The 18,271-nt window shown below is 33.6% G+C and overlaps 1 protein-coding gene across 7 annotated transcripts in view; it reads left to right on the forward strand.

Annotated features, from left to right (window-relative positions):
- The first annotated feature begins 9,289 nt into the window (after nt 1–9,289).
- Nucleotides 9,290–18,271, forward strand: part of LOC125066662 (zwei Ig domain protein zig-8-like) — a 380,046-nt gene continuing 371,064 nt past the window's right edge. For 6 of the 7 annotated variants that reach the window (XM_047674862.1, XM_047674881.1, XM_047674889.1 and 3 more), the window contains exon 1: nt 9,290–9,391. The gene's annotated coding sequence lies outside the window, so the exon portion shown is untranslated. Of the gene's footprint in view, nt 9,429–18,271 lie in introns of all 7 variants that reach the window. The other variant, XM_047674872.1, reaches the window with a different exon arrangement.

The raw sequence follows: 18,271 nt of genomic DNA on the forward strand, positions 1-18,271 counted from the left end.
CGAGTTATATTTCATCAATTGGTAATATTTAATATAATTTAACAATTAGATATTATAGTAATTAACTTTATTACATTTGGTAGTATTTCAAGTTAATGCGGAGTTGTTCAAAATTTGTTGATTGTAATTTTTTAACTAAGCAATAGTAATTGACGTACGTCACTTTATAATTATTCATTGTTCGAAAGTTTCTACATTAGTGTATTTCATTATGTTACGAAATGTCTAAAATATAAATGCTGAAACGAACAAACGGTGCAAATATTCGTCTCCAAAATAAATGTCTTATTCTTTCTGAACCAGTCCCGTCACCAATAAGGAGAGTTAGTTTATTTTTCGCCTAGAAAATCGAAATTACGTCTTAATACAATGCTGTTAAACATTTTTGCCACCGCACCACTGCGTGGAAACGCAGTCATGATTTGCACAGTGGGTAATTTTCCCTTTGATTCTATCATTTTTATCGTTATCAAGATATAAAATGTATACCGAATAATCTGCGGTAGTTTATCAAGTTGTACCTGACGAGTATCTAGAAGCAGTTCAGAGTTTATTCACCGGTTGTAAGATGCAAAATATGAAATATCCTCGTTCAATGCATATTGATGAAGATGCACCAATAAAACGTAGGTAAAGAATCATAGGATACGTTTTATACGTCGTAAAACGTCTCATTTGCCGTGTAGACATCTGATCTAAGCTGAAATATTTTGATGGTTGGAAGTTCATCGACTGCGGTTAAACTTGTTTAACTCGCATTCCATCGATATTTGAGGTAATAAAGCTGAAGAATAACAATTGAAAACTTCTTATCATTTTCGCGAAGAAGACATAGGTATATATATTTTTATAGCAACAAAGCGTAACATTTTAGCCAATATCAACTGTCTGTCTGAAATCTTCCAAAATATTTATCGAAATTAGCAAAAGTAAGAAATATATTTCGTATTTCGACTGGGTCATATTCTAGTTACTGCACTTCCCATTCAAAAATGTATATATAAGCGATATAGAGAGTACACAACACCGCGAGTCGAGATAAAACCCCATAGCGATTCACGATGAATAATATGGAAATGACAAAATTGATTCACCAGGTGATCAATAATTAAAGATTGAAAATGACGTCGCCAATCGTCTTATTTTTAAGGGATGAATCTCTTTGACATTTTCTTTTGACAAGACCGTATGAAATGCTAGACAATTTTTGTCAGTCGTAACAAGCGACTTGGATGATTTTGTTATACTTTTTTCTTTTGCCAGTCAAATGTCAAAGTTATGTAGAAATAGCCAAAAACGGCGTCTTTGATGCTTGAACATTAGTGGGGACAGTTGATTTGTAATTTATATATATTATTACAAAAAAAATGCGACAGAAATTGATTGTAAGATTATATGCGTGAGTGGAATGATATGGATGATGATGTACAATAAAGAGGACATCAGTCAAAATTAAAATACACTTTATTCAAGTAGTCTTTTTCAAGCACTTATGAATCGTCACTTTAATAACTATATTAAGTGAAGCTACCACTGCCTTGGACTGTAGATTCTACCGAGAAGAACCGGCAAGAAACTCAGTAGTTACTCTTTTTCAACATTTACAATACAAAATTATATTAATTAAATACAATTATTTTTTTTCGGGTTAAAGATCTTTATTTCTCATTAAGAATACATGACATTCACTTACATGAGAACATTAAATAAACAATTACAATAATTGCCTAGCGGCGTAACAAAGTAACATTATAAGGAAGCATAATATTAGTAAAACATAAATAAATACAATTACAAAGAGGGTATCTGTGAATACTTTGCATTATTGTGGATGGTCTGGTCTTATCGCAAATACACGGATTAAATACAGCTGGAAGTGGTATGAGTTAGTGGATTTATTGCTTTTTTTTTTTTTTGTAAATTGTTTGTTTTTATAATATTAAATATAATGTATATTTTTAAATATTTTTTTTTTTTGAATTTTGAATTTTTTTTATTTTTATTTTTTTTATTTTTTTATTTTACATTACCTTATTATATGGTTTGTTTCATGTTACGAATTTGTGTTATTTTATATTATTTTTAACATATATTTTTAATAGCATCTTGAATTGACGCATACTTTTTGCTTCTTTAATATTTTTAGGTAAATTATTATATCGTTTTGCTCCGTCAAACATTATATTTTTATTTCCATAGTTAATAGTGCGAGGTTTTGATAGTTTTATATCATTAGCGTTTCTTAATTTTATTCTTTGTGAGTGTTGTTTTTTATTAAATTGTATTTCCGTGTGTATATTTTTGTCCATTATTTTTTTGATTAGTATGCAAATAAAGTAATTGTAGGTTTGAGCGACATTCATTATTTTTGTATCTTTGTAAATTTTTTGAGTTGATGTGAGAAAGTCGTAGTTAAAAAGTGTTTTTACTAATTTGTTCTGCTTAACTTGCAATTGCGCTAAGTTTGTTGGGGCAGCTGTACCCCAGATTTCTATTAAGTAGTCTAAATGTGGTTTTTTAGCATTAGCAGCCTGTAAATTTTCCCACTGCTGGGCTAAAGGCCTCCTCTCCCTTTTGAGGAGAAGGTTTCGGAGCATATTCCACCACGCTGCTCCAATGAGGGTTGGCGGAATACACATGTGGCAGAATTTCGATGAAATTAGACACATGCAGGTTTCCTCACGATGTTTTCCTTCACCGCCTTATAAACACAAAATTCAGTGGTGCCTGCTGGGTTTGAACCCGAAATCATCGGTTAAGATGCACGCGTTCTAACCACTGGGCCATCTCGGCTCTTTTATATATATATAATATAATTAATATATAAATATATAATAAATACAATTATATAAATATATAATGTAACCTGCCTGGAAGTCAACAAGTATACATAGTTAGTAATGCAGATAAAATAATTAATATACGTAACCAAAGTTAAATTCAAAAAGCTTTCAAAATTTTTCACATTATTTTCATCTAAATAACCCCCCGGAATACATATTTAAATCCATCATATACTTTAAAATAGCTGGCCGAACAAACGGACAGACAAGAGTCGCTTGTTTTGATTTTTAATCTTAAAATGTCATCTCAGATCGCAGATTATATTTATTTGAAGTCAGCTATAAAATCTGATCCTCAGTTTGTCGTTAACTTGGCGACGTTGCAAGAGACGAAGGAGTCCTAACCAATGTCCTTGTTTACGCTCATTACCAAAACAAGTTTATAGTCACTTACTTTGATAAACTTTGAACAACTATCCATTGTTCACCGTTTACGACTGAGGGTATTGTGTCAACAGAATTATTCTAGCGATAGCTAATTCCAAGAACACTGCACAAAAGGTTACGATATAATGTCGTAACACTTGTAGATATGGCTATTTGATGTTAATAACCTGAGGGTTGAGTGGATGGCCGATTATTATTGCGTAATAAAATATATAACAATTTTTCCTTTTTTATTTGTAGACGTTTACCGCCGAATGGTTCGCGTTAAGGAATATATTACACATTAGTGCAGTAATATATCCCATTGCTCATAACATAATTTAAGTAGGTAAAAAAAAATGGTGCTAGTCCCAGTTTGAAATCAATTCGATGATGTAAACTTGCTCGTACATCCTTTGATCCAAAATACTAAATCCTCCCATCCTTTGACCTAAAATACTGCAACACTATTAATATATCTATCACTACTATTGTACTAGAGGTACGTATAAGAGCAAGTTATCCACCGGGTGGTTAGCGATCACCACCGACCATTGAAATTTGCGCCGTAAAGAAGTTTGCATTTTCTGCATTTGCCTATCCGCGGTCTCCAATCTAGGATTCGTGACTAGCTCATTGCCGCTTCAATCAGGTAATTCATTCATCATATTTGCATGTCATAAATGTCCCTTCCAATATCATAAAAAAGTGGAGCTATCCAACTGGATGTGGAAGGACGAACCAAGAGCTTTGGCAAATCTTAAAAAAGGAATGATTATAATTAATTTCACAGATGTATTATGTAGTTTAATCCTTTATATTTATCGTAACGCGAGTTTTAATATAGAGTAGATTAAGTCCAGGATTATGTTTCCATTGTGGTATTAAAAGTAAAATATTTGTATTTTATTAAAATAAAATATTTATTATTTATAATGTAATTAATTATTGTATATTTATTAAATTAATTTTGGCAGTAATACTTATATCTACATTATAGGTGTAGTATTTGTATCGTTGGTGTTCATGATCAAAAGGCCTCAGGATGGAATCCCGGGTCTGGCTTATAAAAAGTGGTTGGGTTTTACTGTCAACGAATAGTCAGCCCGGATCTAGAAGACAGCAGTAATGGTTGGTAGAACAACTTAAAAAAGTATTGTATATTAGCTTTTAAATATAATTAATTATTCATTCGTTTCTTACTTTTGTCATGTGTTCGTTAATATTAGATTGGATTCATACAGGATTAGGATGCAGATTAATCTCAACGAATGAAGGTCCAGTATAAAGATATATAGTAAGCAGTAGTTTCTGCTCATATCAAAAAGCTGTGAAGCAGTGGATAATTAAAGGTCGTGTCCACATATTTGGCACGTTTTCCTGGAGTATGAAAGATGAAACAGACAAAATGTATATTTACTATCCGATATCGATGCGAACGAAGCGACGAATCAGATTGCAGCATTTAATAAATGAGCATTTATTGTTATGTTTGCATTTATCCTTTAATAATAAATTCATGACAATCTGAGGTAAATGTCAGTGGAGTTATCAATTAATTATATTACGCTGTATCGATTTGTACTTAAAAATATTTGAAATAAATTTTACATGATGAATGTTGTTATTATACGAAAAATATCACATCTTATGTAAATGGACAGTTTAAACATTTTTGTTTTACTTTGAGTGTAATATACCGCCCCGGAGGTGGGGTGTGTCACGGCTCTAGCCCAGCTAATATTGATTTGCAGGATGAAGGAGGAACTGGTATCACCAAGAGTAAGCCTAACGACGAAGGTGCTTACCGGTCATGTGTTCTTTGGTATGTACCTGCACGGAATAGCCAGGCGGTAGGTGATCCACATGCTATGAGTCTGGGAAGACTTCGGACACAGTGTGAGAAATTCTGATAGAGTGTTCCGTTTTGCAGCATTTTGGCGCCTCAACGTTTTGTACGGAAGCGAGAGGTGCTGGAAGAATATAGTCTCCTTACTGCTCTTCCGCTGACCAGCTAATCTGAATTTACATAAATAAATTTAAAGGCCGGGTGTCGTCGGGAGTCAGAAGTTTTCGGCAATATACACACCATCCTGGTCTTAAGTTGTGTAGGGACTAGGGGGTGCTCGGACTTCAACGGTAAACCGTCTAAAACTATGACGGTGTTTTAACCAAAAAATCATGACTTTTATATTCGTCCAAAAAAATCGTTTATTTGTTGAGTTTATTTAATTAATGAAGTTAACGTTGAAGGGCTCGCCCTCGTGAGCGATTAGATCTATACGCCATTCCTGCTTCAAGTTACAGCATAAGTTTACATTTACAAATGTTTTACACAAACGTTGGATTGGGCCGACCTTTCTTCATCTATCAAATGTCAAATTACTTATGAAAGAAAGAGAAAAGTTGCCGTGTAATCAACTCACCCTCTTTACAACCGTTATTAGTAAAGCCGTTAATGTATTAGAATAATTAGGAATTTCAGTGAAATAAATTATACTCAAAAATGCTTGACACTCAAGTAGAAACCGAAATTCTAAAATATCCACGCTACAGCTTTATGATACCTAATAAATAGAAATTAGCCGTAGTTGGCTGTTTTACATTTTATAACGTTTTCCCTTAGATTATTTATATATATATATATAGGTAGAATATCGCACTACAAAATAACTAAAACGAACCGGCCAACTTAATAAGCTTGGTGTGCGTGACAGTTACACTTGACAAACACCAAACGTCATACTACTTCACTAGTATGCGTGTACTTAGTGCCCAACTATTGGTCACATTTTTCTTCGATGCGTTCTCAAGTTTGACAGTTTCTCTAAACGCATAAATAAATAATCAAAGCTTTTACCATCCACTGCAGCATCTAGACTTAGTGTGTCACATATGTTCCTAAATTCTGACATATGTACCGATACCTTTAACTTCATCATCATCATCCTCCTGCCCTTATCCCAATTTTACTTGGGGTCGACGCATGTCTTCTTCTTCCATAGTTCTCTGTCGGACGTCATCTCACAAGTAACATTCTTTCTAACCATATTGTATTTCACACAATCCATCCATCGTTTCTTTGGTCGTCCCTTACCTCTATATCCATCCACATACATTCTCAAAACACCAACCTTAAACTTAACCTAACGATACCTTTAACTTAACCGTTGACAGTTTAAACATTTTTTTTTTTTTACTTTGAATGAAATATACCGTCCCGGAGGTGGGGTGTGTCACGGCTCTGGCCCAGCTAATATTGATTTGCAGGATGAAGGAGGAACTGTTATCACCAAAGAGTAGCCTAACGACAGTTAATATACATTAAATATAATGTATTATATATGATAAATAACCAACGCTAATAATAAGACTATGTTCAACATTATACATCTGTAGATTAAGAGTTTGCTCCAACCCTTACTAATAAAAACAGAATAATGGTAAATCGCTTTACCTTTTTTCATTATATTTCAATCATCAAATAAACTATTCATATTTGTGATAAATGAAATAAATCTCGCAGAACAAATGTATATAAAATTACCTATAATATTCGTAGAATCTCGTCGTTTTTTTATTAGCCTGACATAACAGTGATAAAGCGGTTGAACGTGGGAAAGATGAAATTAGGTTCAAGTTGACGGCGTTACGCATCATTTACTGCCGTGTCTAATTTCCATGTACTTGGCACGGATCTCTGGATAAAGTGAAGTGCTTTCTTAATTATTATAATCGTTCTAACAAGCTTATTTTATCTAACATTTGGTTGATTGAGCGTAAAGTTGCCAATTTAATTTTAACATTAAATGTAATTCTATTAATTTTATTTTAGAGATAAGTTAATTAATTACGGGTGTTTGTATTTTTAAAAAGCAGCTTCGCACGGGAAATTAGTAATACCTAATTTAAATAAAATGGGACCAAATGTGAAGTACCGTCGCTAACATAATAAAGAATTTTTAAATCGATTAATAAATAAAGGAGTTCTGACGTAACGAATACACAAAAATAAATTACAACCGGATCTAGACTGTTACTTTTTTTGAAGTCGGTTAAAAATATTTATTGTATAATCTTTTTTTGTTTATTAGTTTATAGTACGTATGCCATAAATGAGAAATACAAATAATAATTTTATGGAGAAACACACAGCAAAATGTGTCCTCGGCTTATAGATTTGAATTTGGATAATTTTAACTGGCAAGGTCAAAATGTTATTGTTAGAGCCAGTTACCCGACCGCCCGTATCGCAACGATCGATCTTTTTCGTTGCACTTTTGAAACGATAGCTGGTGCGTCTGTCTTTAATTAAATTGTTTCATTTACTTTTTCAACAGAAAAAAACACTAACTACGAATTACGATTCTGTTAAATCAAAATATACTTTATTCAAGTAAGCTTCTTTCTACAAGCTTCTAGTTCTACTTATAAATGGTCATTTTACAAAACTATATTAAGTGAAGCTACCACAGGTTCGAAATGTAGATTCTACCGAGAAGAACCGGCAAGATATTTAGTAGTTACTCTTTTCCACCATTGTACAGAGTATGTCAGTAAAGTACGATTATTTTTTTATATATTCTGCCTAGAAATCAGTAAATACTAAGTCCACGATTTTTATGTTAAATATAATGTTGTATTGAGTAATATGCCTTATTTATCAATGTTGCAGATGAGATCTATTTCGAACGTGAAGCAGAAAGGTCGTGGTATATGTGTAATAATATATAAACCAGAAAAAATGTCTATGTCCGTTTATATTGCTCTATTACTGTAAAAAAAATACAGACGAATTGATAACCTCTTCCCTTTTGAAGTCGGTAAAAAAGTAAACTACTAGCAAGAAGGCATTCCAATGAACGATCCTGACATAGTTATTAGTTCTTTTTATACATTTCTTTTTTCATTCGGACTTCAGTTAGTCTGTATTTCTTGATGAACATAATAATTGACGTTGTTTCTTTGTTTGTTTGCGTTATTGGTACTGCCTGGTACATTGTTATTGACGTCACGTTCATTAAAACTAAAATCTGATCGTATCATCCGACAAATCGGTTTTCAATCTTTCCCGCGTAGAACTCCCCTATTAAAAATATTCTGTTTAGTAACTATTAAAAGTAAATTTTGGTATTCTTAATATTACATAATAATCGAAGAATCGAGGTGGACAATTTTAGATTAGAGAAAATTATGCTATTAAATATTATCAATATAAATATAATCATTCCAAAGAGTCCACATTTACTAAGACTGCCTTACATTGTCATGTTTAATCCAATCACCTTTGATAGATATTAAACTAGTCTAAATTATCTAAATGCCATAAAATCTAGCTGAGCTAAAGATTATCTCCTTTTGTCAAGAGAAGCACCACGCTGCTTCAATGTGGATTGGTGGTGAAGGAGGAGAATGTTTTGTACATTATATATTATGCAAACATACGCCTGATAGAGAAATATATTTTGCCCGATTTTAGTTATAGAATTATACTTCTCATGTCTCATTCCTCTATATCCATAGAGTAACAGTTCAAGAATTTCTTGGAAATTATTAAAAATATCCATAAACAAGAACGAATTCGGATTTTATGCTTGTTCGTAATATTAAAACCGCCAAGTCGTTCAAGTAATTATTCAGAGGTAAGTACTACGTACAACAATTTATCAAATTTTGGATTGACGTGACTTTATTGGCTTAAAATTATAACCCTAACAAAAGCAGAACTGGACAATTATACACTAATGTAAGGTTTGATTAATTGTTTCAAAATATTAATAAATATGAATTAATAATAATAATTAAGTAACTCAAATTAATTTAAAAAGATAACTCGAAAGTACTCATAAGAGCGTACTTGAACAAAGCAAATTTTGATTTTAATATTTTTAAAACTATATAGTCCAGTGTAACTTTATTTTTCATACTATGAAACGATTAAGCAAATTATGAAAAAACCTTATCAAAAATGTTACATTTATTTGCAGTGAAGCTAAAAAAAAATCAAGAGTGCGCTGAAAACTAGAGGGGTGGGGGGTGAGTCAGGGCGCCGACTCCGGCAGTACCGCTCCATCGCTCGAGCTTTGTGCACGTTTCGCGTTGTCGTGACAGCCCTGTGCAGTGTTACTGTGTCTGTGTTACGTGATATTTTCATGTGCGTGTCTCCTGTGGTCACAATATAGGTATATGTGTTTATTGTTTTGCAGTTTTTAAGTGAAGGTAGGATTAGAATTAAAAAACTTCGAATAGTATTGTTTGAATAATTTTAAGATTTATAGCAATTTACCAATTTACGGACATTTATTATTTACTAAGACTTATGACTACGACATTACGTGTACTTTGAGATACTTAAAACCGATTAGGTTAATATTAAGCAATTTATTGTGACGGTTTTATACAAAACGAAATAATTCGAAGACGTTATGAAACTTATACAACGAGGCGTTTTACCTATTCGCTTAATGTCTTCTATAACGATATAATGTCGATTTAAGTCTATATAACAAAACAAGATAAAGAAAATTATGCTATACAATAACAGTGCTATATTAATTAATGTTTTATTTACGAACATAAAATCGAGTTCCTATTTTAAATAGTGTGCTACTTATAATACCAGTCTTTTATGCGCGCTTATAAATATATAAAACCTCTTTATAAAACCTCTATATAAAACCTTATTAGTTTAATTATGTATTATTCAAAACAATAACACTATAGTATACGCTTGAATACTAGTAGTAACATTGCAGTCAGTCGTGTTGTGTATTTTCTTCCCTTGTATCAGATTCAGAGAACATATTTTGATCTACGGCTTAACCCTCTGAAGGAAAAGGATCGCTTTAGATTGGACATCCATCTTGATAAGTCTTAATCAATATTATTCACATGTAAATTGGTTAAGATTGATAACATCGATTGAATATTTTCTCGAGAAAAACTCAAGTTTTTAGTACCGTTTGGCGTTGTTTTTATATATGTTTGTATATATACAATTGGTAAAGCAAACATATTCTATTTGTAAATGTTTCAAATAAAAATTCTCCGTATTTCATGTCAATACAAAAGTTAGTATTTCCTCTATCATTCATTCCTTAGTCTATTTATAATATGAGAATTTTTTATAAATCTCTTTTATATGTTGATATAAAACTTTACCTTAAATTGAATGTTTTTTTTTTTTTTTTATTTTATTCCGGCGACATTTCATGAACGATTCTTAAACCTGAAATACTTTTTTTTGTTAAAATTATGTGGTGTGTATATAAATTTGTAAATGAAAGCTATTCCACGTTGTTAGCTGTTTTGGCTTCCGATCAAAGCTTTCAGAAATACGACTTTTATATAATAGAAAATTATTTATTTTTCAAGTTATTAAATATATATTGCTCTAAATTATAATCGTTTTTATAAAGACGGCAAAGTTCAATTAACGCTCGTCTGGTGAAAAATGTTGTTTTTTCACTCTATAAGATTAAACCAGTATTATTACAGGCACAAAAGACGTAGATAGATCAGCAATACTGGATAACATGTACGATCGGCCAAAAAATAAGAACAGCTCGTAAATATTCCATAGCTGGCCTAGTGACGTATTCCTTTTAAAAAAATATGCTCTCGCACCAATTGCAGCTGACCATGTTATTCTAACATGGTTTGTCAGATGTACATCTTATCACACGATTTTAATAAAAAACACATACGTGGAAGCTCAGTAATGCTTGCCCAGATTTGAACCAACGGTTTTGCCGTGTTTTATTCACTTGACTCTAGAACTCAGAGCATCAACTCACTTGCAAAAGAAAGAGAAAAAGCATTTTTTATTTCCTTTTTATTTATCACAATTATAGAAAATACAATGATACATTACTAGCTATGGTTGTATTATATTGAAGCCATTATAATATACAAATAAAGTGGCTTTAATTTTGTTTTATTATTACGGATTGTATATATATATTATCTTTATAAGTCTATTCACTGACGAAGGTGCGTCACACCATGTCCAATTTCGCCATGCATCAGTATGAGTTAGGTTCGTACTAAGAAGATGTCTTAGTGTGCGTGAGGCGACTAAAAGTAAAGTCAACAAAAAAATTCAAATAAGATTATATTTATTAAGTTTTTTTTTTATTAATGTAACATTTTGTTGTCTGTGATATTGACGCGCTCTTCAACGCGTGTAGCCGGCGGGTGAATTCAGTTATAACTTATGTTAAAGTTACAGTATAGACATATAAATGGTGGTCCCTTATAACTACATTATATTGTTAGCTTTGATTTGGATTATACATGACTGTTTTACATTAGAGCATATTAACGTATATGCTGTTATATTTTATGCAATTACTTTGTGGGTACCTATCATACTAGGTACCACCAAGTCATCAGATATTCTACCGGCAAACAGCAATACTTACAATAAAATAGTATTGGTGGGTTTCGGTTTGAAGTGTGGGTGAGCCAGGGTAACTATAGGCACAATGGCCATGACAGTTTAGTTACCATGTTTGGTGGCGCATTTGCGAAGGAATGACTAATATTTGTTAATGGCGCCATGTCTACGGGCATGACCACTTTTCTGTCCGCCTTCCTATATCCAAAAAAATGTCCGTTCCTTAGGGTTGGTTTTGAAGTCACATAGCGAAAAAAATAATTAAAATCAAAATAGTATTTCCTGAAAACTGAACAAATTCTTCATATAGATAAGTTTATCTAGTTGAGTACTGTCGATAAAAGAGACTTCATTTAAGTGAACTTTGAACGCTAAAACGTTTCCTAGGGTACTTCCCGTTCATTCACCACGTTAGAGAGGTTTTATGTAATAAGATCTATGTTTTTCAACTCAACCTCGCGCAGAACAGTCCTAAAATAATACATAAGTCAATACATAATTTATAAGTTTCATTATATAAATTAGACTCTGAACATTAAATGTTTTACTGAATTTATGCCATGAGTTTAATTATTATTTATTAACCTTACTAATCCTTGAATTTTTGAATGCTAAAACAGTGTTGCTAGTTCCAAGTCTTCGAAATAGGAATAAGGTATAAAATTGTGGGGTATTTTGCCATTAAAAATGTGAATAGGGTATAATAAAATATATTTGACTAGTTTTTGCCTGCGGCTTCGCTCTTGTTTAGGGAGTTGGTTGTCAAGTGTTTGACAATAAAAGTAGCCTATGTCCTTTGAAGTTTGCTTCATACGAAATTTCATCAAATTTGGTTCATTGGTTTGGTAGTGAAAGAGCGACAGACAGACAGACAGAGTTACATTCATCATCATCATCATCATTAGCCTGTAAATTTCCCACTGCTGGGCTAAAGGCCTCCTCTCCCTTTGAAGAGAAGGCTTGGAGCATATTCCACCACCCTGCTCCAATGCGAGTTGGTGGAATACACATGTGGCAAAATTTCGTCGAAATTAGATACATGCGGGTTTCCTCGCGATGTTTTACTTTACCGCCGAGCATGAGATGAATTATAAACACAAATTAAGCACATGAAAATTCAGTGGTGAGCCGAGATGCACGCGTTCAAACCACTGGGCCATCTCGGCTCAATACAATTAGAGATAAGTTTAATATTAATAGATTACTAGGGTTGTAAGGGGGCGCATCTACATCTCAGTGCCTCAGCTGCACGTGGTGCACTCTGTTGATTACCCAACAAGGCTGTAACGACTGATTGAGGGCGGTATAACCATCCGAAATGGCGCAACTAAGTGGCACAGACCGGTCACCGGTGCGAGAAGTTGCGCCCTACGGTCGGCAATCCGCATGCCCAGCGCCGCGACTAGAGGCCTGCCTGGGTTTGAACCCGAAATCATCGGTTAAGATATATGCGTTCTAACCACTGGGTCATCTCGGCTCTGAGTTACATTCACATTTATAATATTATTAGTATAGATTTACTTGTTTTTTTTTTTCACAGTATTTATAACAAGCCATAACCGATAATATTTTGAGTCTATTTTGACATTTTGTTCACAAAAAACATTTTATGTATGTATTTGAATCTAAAGCCTTTAATACGTCTTAATTTGAATTCTTTTAAGTATCGGACTACTATAAACTTTGTGAGATTCTTAAGTATAGTTTAATATTTTATGATAAAGATATGTCTTGTCTTAGATAACTTAAAGTTACTTAAAACTTATAAACGGTAATACGTTTGAGATTTCAGATGTTTGTACTTAAACCAGACTTTGTACTTTATATTTGCATAAAGGTATCCTTCAAAAACATTTATTTATGAACTTGGAAAACTTTAATAGAATACAACATACATCTCAGTCAGAACCCTTTTAAGTAAAACTGTTTTGAATATTTAGACACTTTAATAGTATAAGTGAGATGAAATAATATCTAATTGTAATGTTTTCGATGAGGCCGACTCGTATGCCGTGAGGACAAATGGTATGTCTCATACTCATATATCCCTTCGTCACCGCTCTCAACCTCCCACAGAATAGTCTTGTGTGTGCGTAACTCGTATCCCTTATATTAAGCCTTCGTTGCTATTTATTGTTATAATAATAAGAAGTATAATACTCCATATTTCTGTATTCATCGTCATTAGCCAATCACATTCCACTGCTGGACATTGACCTCTCTCAATGTGCGCCAATGCTTTCTGTTCTCCGCCTTCATTAATTTTTCAAAAACATTACAATATTAATGTAACACACAGAGACCGTGGTGACAAATTATTTTTTAAATAAGCAACGAACAAATATGCGTTCAAGTGTAGTTTGTAAACAAATAACTGATAGATGTCTCTCATGGAGTCTTCAAATATCACCCGCAACACCTAGATGTCCGAAAATCCACAGCAGCGCGATTTTTAAGACATTTTCTGCCTCGCACAACCACTCTGTGGAACCAGCTTTCGCCGGCGGTTTTCCGAACCGATACGACTTGGGAACCTTCAAGAAAAGAGCGTACTCCTTCCTGAAAGTCCGGCAACGCACCTGCAAGCCCCCCTGATGTTGCAGATGTCCATGGGCGGTGGTAGTCACTTTCCATCAGGTTGAGGAGTATACGAGTTTATACCAATTCTTACACCGTCGATGTGCCGCCCGCGATTTCAGATGTAATGAACCTTGCGTGTATATACCCCGTGTATATACACGCAAGGTTCACAGGCTCATTCACCCTTTAAACCACTAAGCCGTAACACTGACTAAAATTCTAATATTAATACACTGGTATGTAATACACTGTGCTTAAACATTCTTTCAAAGGAATAATTAGTGATTTAATTCCATCAAATGTAATGTGATATTGAAAATGAGCTAGGGATCTTTTTATTTTATATTATGATGTAATATGTTCTGCCAAGGTCAATGTCGTACAAGCAGGGATAGTTGAAATTGAGACTTTTTGTAGAAAAGAATCCAGACGCCCTTGATTCGACACGATACGGATTTAACAAAAGAGAGCATTTTTCACGCGTTGACTTAATCTGTATTTATAATTCATTTCGTTTTCGACGAAAGAAGACGTAGTGAGATGTGCTTCATCATTTTGCGTGTTATTCTGCCACATTTATGTGTGTGGCAACATTTCCTAACTTGCATAAGATCAGTTGGTGCTACGAGCTTCAAGATTTAGGTAAAAATGACAACGAAAATGTTCAAACATTTTTGGAAAAAACACGAATGAATAGAAGAAGAATTATAATTTTATTCTTTGTATGTTTATATTTTCAGACCTGAGACGCTTTCAAACTAAATAAAAATTTAACAATTGAATTAAATGTTCTCGATTCAATAGCAAGTAATAGGGAAACATAACTTCAGTTCAGAAACCGCTGTTTGATTATATATGTAAAGCTTTAAAGGATAAAGTAACCTTACATATGTATGTGTGGTAGGTGTTGAAATGGGCTAGAGATAATCCAAATTACTATGTTTGAAGTGAATTCTTAATTGTTTCCATATAGGCACTTATGTTTTTGAGAGATATATTGTTTTAAATTTGTGTGATTATTGGACGACGAGTAGTAATTAATTATATTTTTCATTATCTGAGACATTTCTTATTAGTTAAATCTGAAATAGATTTAAGAATAAGCGCCAAATCAAACTCAAACTCAAACTCAAATTACTTTATTCAACATAGAAGCATTACACTTTCTTATTGATGGTCAAATTAAACACTCCCACCGGTTCGGAAAAAGGAACATCCTGACCTGAGAAGAACCGGCGAAAGAAACTCAGCTAATAATATATAGAAAATAGCTAATAATATAGAAAATAAATCTTCTAACTTCCAAAGAGGAGCTCAGGTCAAAGACAAGTCGTGGGACGCTTACACACAATCAATTAGAGTCCGAATTTGAATAGCCTACAAAAAGTGAGTTTGTTCAATCGAGTGTCCAAGATATTTTGTCGTGATTGAAAACTCAAACAGTCCCTCCGACGAAGGCTATTGTTGTATGACGTCATCAGACCATTAATATGGCGGACGCCAGCTGTTTGTGTTAATCTTCACTTAAGCTTAATACATATATAAACATCGTGTTGAGACCAACGGCAGGTAATTTAATACATTGCTTAATTGACAGATCACGTCAATGCGATTCCGGCGGGCTATAGATTCAAACACAAAGTATTCATATACAATTTCGCACACGTTACCGAATTGGCGTCAAAATATATAAAGTGTCATTGAAGCGCTACGTAGTTGTAAAAACATTTTTAATTTTATACACGTCAGAAATAATTCAGCATTAGCATTTTTTTTTAGCATTAGCAGCCCGTAAATGTCCCACTGCTGGGATAAAGGCCTCCTCTCCCTTTGAGGAGAAGGTTTGGAGCATATTCCACCACGCTGCTCCAATGCGGGTTGGTGGAATACACATGTGGCAGAATTTCGTTGAAATTAGACACATGCAGGTTTCCTCACGATGTTTTCCTTCACCGCCGAGCACGAGATGAATTATAAACACAAATTAAGCACATGAAATTTCAGTGGTGCCTGCCTGGGTTTGAACCCGAAATCATCGGTTAAGATGCACGCGTTCTAGCCACTGGGCCATCTCGGCTCCGGGGAAATAATTCAGCTTAGACGAAAATTAGTATTTATATATATGTGTCGGAGGAGCAGGATGCCGAACAGTTGGGTTCGAGGATTGATCCGACATTTGGAAGATTATGTGGGCGTGCAATGGATATATTCACAAAATAAAACGTATTTAATATCGTCTAATCACTGTATTAAATTGATTCTATAATCATACACCACAAAAATATCAAAAGAATACAATAATTCATTTCGATTAAGAGCAAATGGGTTTGCAAGCAACCATAGCATTCGAATCGCTTGTCAAAAAACATAACGACTCGCGTTGCCATGACACTTACATCTCCATTCGGGGTGACCCGCTCTTAAAAGTAAATCAGCCATCAAACCATATTGCCAGCTATTCGTTATTTATCCAAATCAACAATCAAAATAATCGCGCCCCGTTATGTATATACTGCAGTTTAAAAGAATCGGATAATATTTACAAGATCGATGTTCGGTAGTTCCACTTCGTTTCGGTTTGCCCCCATCCGTAACATCGTATCCGACTCTTCAGCTTCCAATGAGGAGCGTTGATTGCTTTGTGCTAGAAATTGATATGCAATATTTTTATCAACGTAACATTGCAAAGAAAAACTTCAATACAAATTTACCATTCAGTATTTCTTTATGGGATTAATTTTTGTTGCGTTCTTTGTTTCGCGTGAATTCAACTCCAATTGAAAAAGGAGTAATGATAAACAAACCTTATGTTTACATAAATGCGATTCGTTCATAAATCTGCTATATTATACACTACTAACAATAATACAACACTATTGCGATTCACTACTTATATCCACTACAACCAACTCGAAACAAAGAGACAATTCTGTCATTATAATTTTAGTTATTTGATTTCATAACTTCAATATATCATTGTAAGAACACTTAGTTTATATATTTTGAAAACAAATAAATTATCACACGAGTTTAATAATCGTACATCGTATTGATCGTTTAAATGAGGTTTAATGGGTGTCACTTTTGGTATTTAATGTGTGGTTAAGACTGTCTAATTCGAATAATGGTCATGTATTAAATTGTTTGAATTTGTTGTAGAATAATAGATAGGTTTGGTTGATTATTAAATGGAGCTTATGCTAACATGCCTTTGCATGCATTAACCTTTATGGCTAAAGTCGCGAATGTAAAATCAGTAAATGGAACGAATATAACTTCATTTATCCGTCATGACGGATCACTTTCTTAGAAACGCCTCTATTATAGAACTAAGGAAGTCGCTACATTTCAAATCTTATATACAGATTGTACGTTTATAGTCAGAACATTGCCTTATATTTTAACATAGATAAGTCACTCACAATGCAATCTTGTGATTAAATCTCTTGACAGATCAAGATAAACAGGTTTCATCCTTCCTATCGTCTACGACAGAGCTTGTTGAAAATATAGATTGTTATGTTATCCTTTTAATCTTATAGGCAGGCGGACAGGCCATCTGATGATAACTGGTCAACACTGCCCATGAACGTTAGAGCCGTATGAAATCTTAACCATTCTGCCATAGTCAATACCAACCATCCATAGAAACTTAAATCTAATGTCAATTATGTCTTTAGTTACACTGGCTCACATTTCCAAATCAAACCAACCACCATTGTAACTACGGGTACTAAGGACATAAAATCTTAGTCACAAATTCGGGGGTGCATTCGTCATATGAGGAATGATTATTATTTCTTAAAGTACCATTTGACACCGGCAGTGGCGAGCAATAACCATCAGGTGCCCAATGACATATCTGCCTGAAGGAAAAAAAACCCGGCCAAGTGCGAGTCGGTCTAGTGCACGAAGGGTTCCGTATCATTCTCTACAGTTAAAAATCATATCTGTTATATAGGAGTCTCGTTTAAGTATTTATTTCATCCTGTTTTGTTATTATAGCGGCAATATAAATACATCGTCTGTAAAGATTTCAAGTGTCTAACTATCACGGTTCATGAGTTACAGCCTGATGACAGGC

Source organism: Vanessa atalanta, chromosome 1 (assembly GCF_905147765.1).
Source record: "Vanessa atalanta chromosome 1, ilVanAtal1.2, whole genome shotgun sequence".
NCBI classification, from domain to species: Eukaryota; Metazoa; Arthropoda; class Insecta; order Lepidoptera; family Nymphalidae; genus Vanessa; species Vanessa atalanta.